The sequence below is a fragment of the Ammodytes marinus genome, assembly GCF_949987685.1.
Source record: "Ammodytes marinus genome assembly, chromosome: 4".
NCBI classification, from domain to species: domain Eukaryota; kingdom Metazoa; phylum Chordata; class Actinopteri; order Uranoscopiformes; family Ammodytidae; genus Ammodytes; species Ammodytes marinus.
The window spans coordinates 19,938,320-19,949,720 of NC_137233.1; positions in this window are offsets into that span (position 1 = coordinate 19,938,320).

Below are 11,401 nucleotides of genomic sequence, written 5' to 3' on the forward strand. Positions count from 1 at the left end.
TTGTGGGACGTCAGGCCCTCATACCACCCTTGTGTAGTCTGATTCTGACAGTTTGAGCAGAAACATGCACATTAGTGGCCTGCTGGAGGTCATTCTGTAGGGCTCCTCCTATTCTATTCCTCCTGGCACAAAGGAGTAGATAGCGGTTCAGCCCCCTCCACGTCTCCTGGTGTACTGACCTGTCTCCTGGTATCTCCTCCATTCTCTTGACACTGTGCTGGGAGACACAGCAAACCTTCTTGCCACAGAACGCATTGATGTGCCATCCTGGATGAGCTGCACTACCTGAGCAACTTCTATGGGTTGCAGACACAGCTTCATGCTACCTCTAGTGGTTAGGGCACTGGCAAAATGAAAAAGTGACCAAAAATCAGCCAGACAAGATGAGGTCAGTGAAATGGTCTGTGGCCACCACCTGTAGAACCATTCCTTTATAGGGGTTGTCTTGCCTATTACCTCTCATTTCCACCTGTTGTCTGTTCCATTCGCACAAGAGCAGGTTAAATTGTTTAAGAATCAGTGTTGCTGCCTAACTTGACAGGTATATTTCCCAGAAGTGTGATTGACTTGGAGTTGAATTGTTATGATTATGTGTTCCCTTTACTTTTTTGAGCAGTGTATGTTATGTTGTATTCTTAGTTCCTTGTTTTAAAGCACCTGCTGGGTGGTAATCTAATGACACTGTTAATAATTCATCAAATAAAATAAAAATATTTGGGGGGCGCTCATGGTGTAGTGGTTAGAGCAAATAGAGAGAAAATGAACCCACGGATGGCTAGTGCATGACTGGATTCACTAAGGACAGAGAAGTTTTTCCTGGAAGTACTTCAGTGTGAGCAACATCCTCCTGCATATCTTTTTGTCCTTTTTCGTTTACACCTATTCTTGTTCTAGTTGTATTTGAGTGTATAGCTGACCATTCTATTGGACTTTAACAAATGACAAGGACGCTTACTGTGAGACAACCAATCACAGCAGCGTTTAGAGCGTCCCTCTGGCTGACCCACATCAATTAAATAAACAGTGAATTGCCTTAGACTCTGTCTAATCACAAACAAGAACGGCTAAGACTTTTTCTCCCTCTCTCCCTGAAACACACACACACACCACACACACACATACAGAGGAGGGCCTGTAAACGTCTTCCTCAATTAGATGTGTTTAACTTTAACAGTGCGCTGGTGTCGGTTAAGCCACGGCTCCCTGGAGACCGAGCCGCCAATCTGGCTGAGTCAACACATGCACACATACAGTACCATGACTGGCCTACAAAATGAGTCGGACACATGAGCGCTTAATCGTTTGCACAATTTGCTAACAACTGTAATAGGTCTACGTAGTAATGTGATACTTCAACACAGACAGCGCCCCCCTCTGGATGCATATACACACACACACACACACACACACACACACTCACACACAATGCGGACACACAGTTCTAGGCCGTCAGCCTCACCTGTGCTTTGGTTGTAGGCTGAATTAATGTGACTGTGTGTGTGTGTGTGTGTGTGTGCGCGTGTGTGTGTGTGTGTGTGTGTGTGTGTGTGTGTGTGTGTGTGTGTGTGTGTATGTGTGTGTGTACAGGTGGTATACACACTACACTCATTCATACTAAGACACTTGGTTGTCTTGGAGTACATGTTTCTTTGTGTGCATGTGCGTGTGTGTGTGTGTGTGTGCGTGCGTGCGTGTGTGTGTGTGTGTGTGTGTGTGTGTTTTGACAGCTGGGTCTAACCAGGGTTACACAGTGTCCTCAGACATCCCACTGACACCTTAACCCTTTGACCTGGCAACTCCATCACCACCACAGGCAACCAACTACACACTGTAGCTCACTCAGACTGTGGCATACATAATTCACCAGAATGAATTTAAGGCAACTATTTTATTCACAGTTAACAAGTAAAGAATATCTGGATTCAAGAAGAGTGTTAAAACCAGAATGTCTTTCGGGATCATCTATCTATCTATCTATCTATCTATCTATCTATCTATCTATCTATCTATCTATCTATCTATCTATCTATCTATCTATCTATCTATCTATCTATCTATCTATCTATCTATCTATTACCTTTGCGTCTTATTTTTCAAAAATCCACAGTGAATTACAAAATAGCCGGTGTCCACAAAGGCTATTTGAAATAGAATCTTAGAATATTCACAAATAAAATAAAGTGCTAAATGAGGTGATAATCCTGCTTCCTGTAAGCATGGATAGTATAGGACTGAGTGTGCAGTGGTGAGAGAAAGATATGTAGACAGATAGAGGGAGGAAGAGATAGCTTAATTTTAACATTTTGTTTTAAGTGATCATCACTGGCTTAAGACTGACTCCCGCTGTCTTGAGCCGATCAGCTGATGCAAACAGCTGTTTGAAACGGAGATGAAAACAAAACTGAAACTTAACTATCCTGACCTGGCTGGGCTGACTTAAGGTGAAGCAGCCAAATATAGCCTAGATGAATAAATATAAGATAAGAGATAAGATAAGATAAGATATCCTTTATTCGTCCCACAGTGGGGAAATTTCGGTGTTGCATCACACGTTAGAGCAGGAATAAGAGCACACAGGAGTAAAGAGCACACAGGAGTAAAGAGCACACAGAGGGCACAGCAATAGCTGTAAATGCTTATTTAGCTTTAGACTTTGTATAAGCTTATGTTTTAGCTTTAAACTTTGTATAAATATAAACTATAACTATGTGACTAAACTAGGGCTGTCAAGCGATTAAAAAAATTAATCTAATTAATTACAGGCTCTGTGATTAATTAATCTAAATTAATCGCATACTTTTATGACGCTTTTATACCTGTTTATAAACAGCTGTATATAGCCTGCTACAGTTTGTTTCTCTCTCTCTCTCTCTCTCCCTCTCTCTCTCTCTCTCTCTCTCTCTCTCTCTCTCTACGTATCTCGTAACTTTGGTCTCCACAACAGACAGCGCTGCACTGCCACAGATGCTTATGCCGATTCATTCACCATCGTCGTACTCATAGGCAAAAATATTGAGAGACACACACGCACACACACACACACACACACACACACACACACGTTTACGCGGACGACGAGACAGCTAGCAAACAAAATTGAGACACGGGGAGAAAGATTGAGAGATACTGTTTTGAACCTAGCCTACATTGTTGCACCCACTAAAATAAATCAATAATGCACAGACACTGGCTGCGGAGAATAAAGTAAGATGTCTTCCTACCTTCATGCTTATTAAACCGTCTATAGAGCCCTCGGCCCCCTGCTTCTCTCTTTACTTTTCTCCCTTTCACCCGCGCGGGCTGTGTCTGCTTCAGGTGCAGCTCGGTGCAGCTACGCACCACTTTTGCACCGGGTCAAAGGGCATTATAGAAGTGCGATTAATCTGCGTTAATTTTTTTAATCGCGTTAATTTTTCTGTGATTAATTAATCGAAATTAACGCGTTAATTTGACAGCCCTAAACTAAACACAATTTGTTGTGTGATTTCCTTCAGTACACACAGCCGGCTTATTTTTTTTTTTGCATATTCACCCAACCTGCGGTTCACGTGCGTCCCGAACCGTGAGGGTTGATCCGTACGGACCACGGGTAACCCGAGAACCGTTGCACCACTAATAAAGATGTTTTGTAGTTTGAACATGAACTCTACTTTACCCAGAGTAACTCATTCCACCTTGAAGCTCTACAGGATGTAGATTAAAGGAGAAGTAAGTGATATGGTCCTTTTAGCTAACTTCCTGTCAGTGACTGCAGTTAGCAGTCCCTTCCCTACATCACCACCACATGAACACATAGCCGTCTACGTCAGATAGTGCCGCCATGGAGAGCAGCAAGTCATCGTTCATGGGCACAGAGACCCGCCTCTTTATAGCGCTCTGTCTCCTGATTGGATAAAACGGGATACTCGAAATTTAAACTGGCAATTACTGCAAAACTGAATTACTGGGAGACCTGTGTTATGAACTGTGCCTACTGTTTAAGTGATTGCTGTATGGATATAGAGATATTTAACAGTTATATTTACATAAAATATCAATTTCTTCTCCTTTAATTAGAAAACTTTTCTGGATTTATCTGAGGTAACCACAAGGTTAATCTTACCAAAAAACAAACAGAACAAAGAATATACAGAAATGACGAAGGATAAAAGCCTCAAGCCCATACTATATGCTGCCAATAAGTGATAACCTATAAGTCTCATGATGCCAACCAGTTTAGTACAAAGAGTCCCAGTATAAACTGCAAAGAGAGGTGTGTTTCAATTTCGGGAATTATTCTTTTTTTTCACACATTTGATATTGTTATGATTCATATTGATGTCAAGTTGTGAAAGCTGCCATACGCCTGACTGGCAATAATGTCATTTCTTGCCAACAGTGTGTTTTCTTCAGGGTTTTACAGTTGCATAAGGGTTCCCCCCTTTTCCAAAGAAAAGAGTGACTGTTGGTTATGATCCAACGTCATCCTGAAACATTTTGACCACAGGGCTGCAGAGTGCCTGGACCCTGTTGGGAAATGGTGCTGCACTGGAGAATGTTCACACAATCGTGTGTGTGTGTGTGTGTTCACAATCCTGCTGTGTGCATGTGTGTGTGTGTGTGTGTGTGTGTGTGTGTGTGTGTGTGTGTGTGTGTGTGTGTGTGTGAAAGACACCATCGGATTTTAACGTTTGTACAATAGTTTTCATATCTACTAGAGGGGCACAGTCTGTATGTGTGTTTGCATATGTATGGTAATGCACACGTGTCGTCTGCATATGCATGTATCTGTGTGTATGTGTATGTGTGTGCATGCCCCAGATCCTAAGAATAAGTGTATTGTTTGTCACATTCCTGGTGTGTGTAGGGAAACCTAAACCTTACAGTGCTGGATGCCCGTCCACAGGCAAGTCCCAGACAGAAAATTGGGAGGGTTTGGCTCCAAATTACACTTGGTGAGAGAAGAGAACGCAGGGTTTGTTATACTGCTCAGTGTGTTCAGCGTGTGTACAGTGGCAGGAGTGTGTGTGTGTGTGTGTGTGTGTGTGTGTGTGTGTGTGTGTGTGTGTGTGTGTGTGTGTGTGTGTGTGGTGGAGTGTAATGGGCTGTGTGGCATATGTTTTTTTTTCTGGCTTGGCCCACAGTGGGCAAGAGCAGCCTAACTGTGATGGGCCCTTTAAGGACTATTATCGATTCTATCTTAACTAAACGGTTGTCAGTGTTCAGCAGAACATAAACACTGGCACTGTGTGTGTGTGTGTGTGTGTGTGTGTGTGTGTGTGTGTGTGTGTGTGTGTGTGTGTGTGTGTGTGTGTGTGTGTGTGTGTGTGTGTGTGTGTGTGTGTGTGTGTGTGTAGGTGTGTGTGTGTGTATGTTCCGTGATCCTCTCCATCAGCTCCTTGTGAGAGAAGTGTGGAATATGGTTTAAAAATAACACACACTCAATGCAATAGTAGCTCAGTCTTCATGTAATTCACTGAGGCAAATTGGTAAGTGGCACAAAGAAGTCCATTTCAAATTATCCAAAAAAGCTAGTACAGTCAACGACCTATAGGCCTCTAAAGGGACACAATGGTTAGCTTCACTTGTAATCAGGATATCTCGTGAATTCCTTGAGGGATTATTTTCAAACTTTTCACAAACTTTCTCTCTGACTCTAAGACGAACTGTTTAGATTTTGGAGGTCATTGGTCAACGCCCAAGGTCACTGTGACCTCATGAACCCAATATCTCATGAACTTGTTTCTTGTTTGGCAAAAACTCTCACGACGACTCAAAGATAAACTGATTACATTTTGGAGGTCAACGTCACTGTCACCTCAAATCTTGTGAGCACAATATTTTAAGAACGCATTGAGAGATTTGTCAAATTTACCACAACCACTTGGACATGAGGGTGACCTGAATAGATTTTTGAGGTCAAAGGTTACTGCGACCTTAGTGTGATGTCACAGTGACCTTGTTCCACAATGTAGCTTCTTAGGAGCTTTACCTTCTTTAAAGCCTTGCCACCACTGTACTTTCACCGGTCCATTGGTCAATTGTATTCCACGTGGAGGCCTATAACTGCCAGCTGGTAGCTTTAGCTAGGCACTAAGGGGTTAATTACGGAAACACCATGCAATAAAACATAAAATGTTCGTAACTTATCCCCTGATTGGCTATTGGATTAGTATGAAATGTTCTCCCTTGCTACCTGACATTGGTCAAATGAATGGCACTGAGAAAAATAAAGTCTTTTTTGGACATTACACGATGAAAACAGTTTCTAGTAGAAACCCAAATTACAATTTTGAACCTGAATCATAATATGTGACCTTTAAAATCTCAACACAATGAACATAATCCATATGTTTGCACACTAACCAATACAAACCTTGCAAAAAAGTAGTCACCACAGGCTTGGCACCTGTGAGAAGAGTGAGAAAAGTGAATAGCTCTGTATTGGGACTGTGAGAACTCTAAAGGCCGAATTCCACCAGCTGCCTGTCCGGTCCACTAGCTCCGCTGCACCGTCTTTCTGTTCCGCTGCTGCTCTAGCTGTCCGGTGAAATACGCACTGCTCCTATTTTTGCTGGATGCCGGAGCTCACCGCATAAATTTAGCACAGAACACATCGATATAGACAGGAACACAGACGCCGACAAAACAATAAAAACTCTGGCTAATTTTCAAAATAAGACACTCGGTGTTCAATGCAGGTAACAATCCCAAAACAGAGACACATACAAGCATGTCCACTGTTCTTTTACTCGTTTGGATGGGAACAATAAACTTCTGTGCGTTCGTTGTTGTGTTAATACCATATAGGAGAATCATAATATCAAGAGCGATCGCCCGTCACTTTTATTACCGCGGGAACACCTCGGTCTCGCGACTCCTGCTGTTCAGCGGAGCTGGCCGTGCCTGCTTTGAAAACGGAGCCGGTGGGTGTTGACGGACGTGGGCGCACGGAGCAAAACCGTCGGACAACGCACGCTCAGCCAGTGGAATTCCGGGGTCAGTAGCCTCGCCAAGCGTTAGCGCGGAGCTGATGATGCAGTACTCACTAAGAGGTATCGACAGCAGCCTAACATGTGTTTGCTGTCAACTCCTTGAATACAGTAATATGACAATCCAATACAGACATATGACGTGCCAACAACCTGTCTAAAACAAGGGTGGCTTGGAACGAGTAGTTCTAACTGTTGGCTACGCATTGTTTATAAAGTATGGTTACTGTCTAAAAAAAATTAAATTACCTTTTATTTATTATATAAAACTATTAATGTAAAGTCAATCTAAAGTTAAATCAAACACCTGGGTTTTTTCAAAGAGTAAAGTTATGCTCATGGGGTTGAGAAAATGGGGTAATATTAATTCCTGGTTGGCATGTTCCTATTCACCACACAATCAGTTTGGTAAGATGTGCACATGGGCTGTTTGTCCGCGCTCGGCAAAAACGTAAACACGGTTGGTGTGTTGGGGCTGATCGCTGGCGTTTAGAGGCTCTACTAAGTGGCACCTGGTCATTGCCAAAACAAACATAAAAAAGCCTGTGTGTGCCGTGTGTGTGAGTGTGTGCTGCATGCGTGTCTTGTGCGCACACATGTGGGCGAGCGTGTTGCTGCTAAGTGCCACTGTGTGTCGGCCAACACAAACAGGGGCTTAATGAGAAGCAGCTTCTGGGACAGAGAGAGAGAGAGAGAGAGAGAGAGAGAGAAAGAGAGAGAGAGAGAGAGAGAGATGGAGGAGTACCCAGGGCCAGGGCCAAACACACACTGACCCCACTGTCTCTCTCTCTCTCTCGCATGAACTTAAAGGATACACACAGCTAGCCCTCTGTCCTCCTTTTCTATAGCGCCGGGGGCCATTGCCTTCTATCAGCCTCAGCCCTCTCCCTAGCTCCACACGCCTTCCTGTCCCTTAGCTCTCACCCATTCAGCGCTGAGGTGTGAGGGTGATGAGGGTGATATGGGGAAGAGGGAGGGTGTACCAAGTGAGTGATGGCAATTAGAAGTACATTTGTAACCGTGTGTGTGGGGAGAAACACAGTGCAGGTATAGTGAAACCAGTTCTTACCATGTGGACACATTAGCTGTGAAAAGAGCAATCGAAGAGAAAATGAAAAGAGAACACGCCGTAACGAGAGATTTAAAATAGGTACTGATCTAGCAAGATAAACATGTTATCTCTCTGAATTAAAGTGTATTTTTCAACCCGGCATATTTTCCATAAAAGGTGGTCATTGTGACACCTTCGGCCTTGCTAACTTCGGGGAAGGATTCGAAGTGAGGTGCACTGGACTTTGTATAAGTTTCATTTTCCAAATAAAACAAATTCTGCCGGGAACAACCATTGGGCGATGGGCTTACAACTGCATATACATCTACATCTGGGTCAACTTCCCGTCTGACAAAGCATTTGATTATTAATTTTCTTTGGCCCGTTACGGTATGACATTACATTGGTCGTTGAATGAGTGGCAGACCAGAGCCCGAAAGCATTACACAGAAGCAGTCAATTTAAAGAGGACTTATTATACTTTTTCGACTTGTATGACCTTTAAACGTTGTTATAATGATTAGTCATGTTTAACCCTACTAGCGTATCAAATAATTATGTCCATGCATTTAGACGTATTCCCTGCTGCCCGTCTGGGGTGGCTGTGCAGAGCGCTAAACACTAGGGCAGCCGGTCGAGAATTCACTTGTTCAAATCGGTTCAAATTTCCTGCCATCGTGTCGTCACGTTCCCAGATTTTTCCATGTATGGTAATGCTGCAACGCGGTAGCGCGCTCCGGCCATGCCCCCACCTTCCTTCTCTTAAATCTGCCTGCGTGCTGCTGAAAGTGTTCCGGAAGGAAGGTAACCAATCACAACGGAGTGGGGTTTGCAGGAGGGGGAGGGGGCAGAGATGGCCGAAGCGCAGTGTTGACAGAGCATGCTGAATCGCCCAGATGAGAGGAAGAGTTTCCCGAAAATCTACATAGTTTTTTGTGATGTGATTCGTGTCAGGTTGCTCTAGCAGTTTTTAACAAGAAATTAAGACCAGAAAAGTAGTAAAATAGGAGATATTTAAGAAGAAAGTTCAGCTTTACCTGTAGTATAGTATATACGGCATAAGGGGTTTATAGTATTTCTAAGGCAGGTTTAGGTTTCAGAGGCAGGGGTTGAGAGGGCTTATCAAAGTTAATTTTTCACCAGGAATTACTGAGGAAACTGTCTTCTTGCTTTGCGTCCTGAGACAGGATTGCTAAGGGTTAAACCAGAGCTAGCCTGCTGAGACCAACCTGATCCCGCAAGCGCCACATAAATTTTCTCCCCAGCAGATCAGTCTGAACACTTCTCCAATATCGTTAGTCCGTTCGAGGAAGGCAGCACCTGATTGGTTCATGTAGTCTTCACTCTACCGCAAACGGACAAATGGTCAGAATGCAGGCCGTGATTGGCCTGGTCATTTTCTGGCTGGACTCCTCCCCACGGAGATTGGAGAAAATCCAGACTGATCCGTTTGAGGAACCAAAGTGAAGTCCAGGCTAAAAGTGAGCATCTAGGTAAGTGGGAAGGTCCTGAGCCCCCCTGCTTGTCCTTAACGTGTTTGGAAGTTCCTTTTTCGAGTACATTGAAAGTAATGGAAGCATCCCAATGACTTTCTACCACTATGCTGCAAAACATGATGGAGTAGTCAGCCACTGGTATCTCTCCTTGAGTCAAGTTAACAATCCCCTCAAGAGTTCAAAGGCCTGCCAAAGGGCCAACATCCAATCCAAACCCTGTTAAGTACACAATTATGCTTTTTACACAACTGCTATGTCAGTGCTATGTCATTCATAGAGTAGGCCTAACTACTTAAATCCTCAGTTAAATGTAGTTGAGTAAAAGGTAGAATAGGGTTAGGGAAGTATAAAATTGCATGAAATGAAAATACTCAAGTAAAGGACATGTGCCTCAAACTTGTTCTCAAGTCCAGTCATTGCGTAAATGCAGAAAGTTACATTACACCACTGTGCAGGGCTATTGATTGTGTGTATCTGCTCTTTCCTACTGTACAAGCAGTATATGTAAAATAGGTGACAGTGTGTAAGGATGCATTGCATTGTCTGTTTAAACATGGTCATTGAAGTGAAGATTTTTTTCTCCCACATCCTCACCAGACCCAATATTAGATACAGTTTAAGTGCCCTTGAGCTAAGCATTCTCTGGTTACTCTGCTGTACTTACCTGAGTGACCCCTGCGTGTCAGGTCATATCCTGTCCATCTACTTATTTTTCTCTTTTTTTGTTGCTGGCTGCCACTTTGCTGTTTGCTTTGGCGGCTACAAGTCTAATGGGGTTCATGTGTAAAGAGAGCAACAGAGTGTGTCCATATGTTCGTGTGCGTGCATTTTCTGAACGCGTGTCCAGCAGTACGCCTGTGTGTGTGCTCGCTTGCTTTGCGTGGTATGCAGTTATTTTAGGCACAGTCACTGAGGTTTGTTTATTTTTAGTCCTGAAAGACTTTGTGTGTATGCATTATATACATGTCTATGGAGATTTGTACACACCATGCTTACATAATGTGTGTGTGCTGGGCTGTGTGTGAGAGTGTGTGTGTGTGTGTGTGTGTGTGTGTGTGTGTGTGTGTTTCTTGGCAGTGGACTGGCCGAGCAGGGTTAGGAGGTTGTGGGTGAGTTTGTGTGTTGAGGGGTTCGCTGGTGTGAAAGAGCAGTTCAGATCTGCTCTTCCCCCTGGAGAGAGAGTTTAATTTAGTAGAACAAGGCTCCTAACACACACTGCTGCTGCTGCCGGCTCCATGGGCCGTCTCTCTCTACAAATCCCCCCCCCCCCCACACACACACACACTCTCCTCCCTAGAACCTCTCTGCCACTCTATAAAACTTTAACCATCCCTCCATCTTCTTTTCCCCTTCCATCTTAACTTTTTATGTCTATTTTCTTCCTCATCTGTCCGACTCTTCTTCCCTTTGCACGACATGCGCCGATTAGATGGCAAACCTTCAATCAACCTACAATGACCCCTAGAAACCAAAATTATGTGAATGATATCATACTGTATGGTATGCGTATGCAGTATAGTCATATTGGTTCAGGGACATTTAATATATTATATTCAAGAGTGATGTTCATTTCAGTCTTTAGTGATAAACGTTCGATCTACAATATTCATTAAAAGAAGCGCTCCAAAGCATCTATCAGCACTGCTCTTTCTGTTGACCATCACCGACTCCATCAGGGGACCATTCTGCTCAACCCAGAGCTCTTTTCGCCTGTAGTCTGGCTCCACGAATGTAGAACATTGAGATTGGGCCAATATGATAGGGCTGCCGACAGACTTTGTCGGGACACCTTCTCCTCTTCCTTTTCCTCCGCTCAGAATGGGAATCAGAAAGTGCTCCTGTGTGTGTGTGTGTGTGTGTGTGTGTGTGTGTGTGTGTGTGTG